The following is a 1,519-nucleotide window of genomic DNA, read 5'->3' on the forward strand; positions in this document are numbered from 1 at the left end:
AAAGGAACAGAAAGAAAAACATCACCTGGAGAAGGGAGGGGGTCCCCTCATCCCGCTCCTCACCCAGCTGCTGAGAAGAACCTCGCCTTGGAGGGATGGTCGCCTCTGGCTTCTGGGAGGCAGCCGGGGAGGGTAGGTGTATTGCGAAATTCCCCCCCCCGCCGGGCATGTGCAGAGGGGGCTGAGGGATGCTCGTCCCCACCAGAGGCCTCTGGGTGAGCCTGCCCTCTTCCCCCGCCGCCAGCCGCGCTCTCTGCTGCCATGGGAAGGTGGCAAGGCGGCTTTGGCTCGACGATGCGAAGGAGAAGCCTCCAGGCGGGGTCGGGGCTTCTAGCCAACAGACTGAGGTGAAGCCGCGACGAGAGAGCGGCGGGCGGCCCCAGCCAGGCCCAGTTCGGCCCCCTGCCAGCGCTGCGCCAAGCAGATAGGTGGCTGAGGAAGCGGTGGCTCCCTTGAGGTGAAACGGACGCCTCCTCCCGCTCTTAGAGGCTCTGTGGCCTCTTTCGTCCCTCACGAGGGCCCCAGAGACAGCCATCTTCCTTCTTGAAAACCGGGTCCGGGAGGAATGACGGGACTCAGTCCTCATAGCGCGTCGCCTCGAGTCCGGCAGGGCCGCCGTTTGGCCTCCCTGCAACAGCCCTGTGGGTTAGTCTCAGCCTCGCCGGTGTCTCTCCCCCCCACCCGAGACAGTTCGCACGCGCAGTGGGCGCTCTTTTACTTTTGGGGGGATTTTAATATCCCCCTGATAGTTTTTTAAAGTTTTCAGATTATTGTGCACAAAACTCCCCCGCCCCACGTGTGCACAAAACTCCCCCTCCCCCCCAGGTGCCCCCGGTGTGCGGATTTAGCTATCCAGGTGCCCCCGATGCGCAGATTTAGGTATCCGCACGCGCGGGGGCGACTTTGCTATTAGATAGATAGATTGGTCAATGTACAATATAGGATAAATAAACTCTATATTGGACATGAAGCGAGGCAATAAAAATATATATGAAGTGAATTCTGACCAGAACATTCACATAGTGCTGGAACCTTCTGCAGCGATTAAGTTCTTTTACAGTGGAGAAGAAGAAGAAGATTGGATTTATACCCTGGCGCCCTTCACTACCCAAAGGTGTCTCAGAGCGGCTTACAAACTCCTCTCCCTTCCCCTCCCCACAACAGACACCCTGTGAGGTAGGTGGGGCTGAGAGAGCTCTTGACAGAAACGGCTCTTTTTCAAGGACAGCTCTTATCAGTGCTACGACCTGCCCAAGGCCATCCAGCCAGGTGCAAGTGGAGGAGTGGGAAATCAAACCTGGTTCTCCCAGATTAGAGTCCCACTACACCAAACTGGCTCTGTTTTTTATACATGCAACAATTAGCTGAGCAAGGTCGGAAGTCCCAGATCAGAGTTCAACCCATGAGGGGCCAAAGACTGCAACCTTAAAATCCCTTCCATTTCCTTTTTTAACAGGACTTTTCCATTATGATGGTAAGATTTCTATAAACCCCCCCCCCCAATGAAATCAGGAGGTCC

Source organism: Gekko japonicus, unplaced genomic scaffold (genome assembly GCF_001447785.1).
Source record: "Gekko japonicus isolate JY-2015 unplaced genomic scaffold, Gekko_japonicus_V1.1 scaffold1663, whole genome shotgun sequence".
In the NCBI taxonomy this organism is placed as follows: domain Eukaryota; kingdom Metazoa; phylum Chordata; class Lepidosauria; order Squamata; family Gekkonidae; genus Gekko; species Gekko japonicus.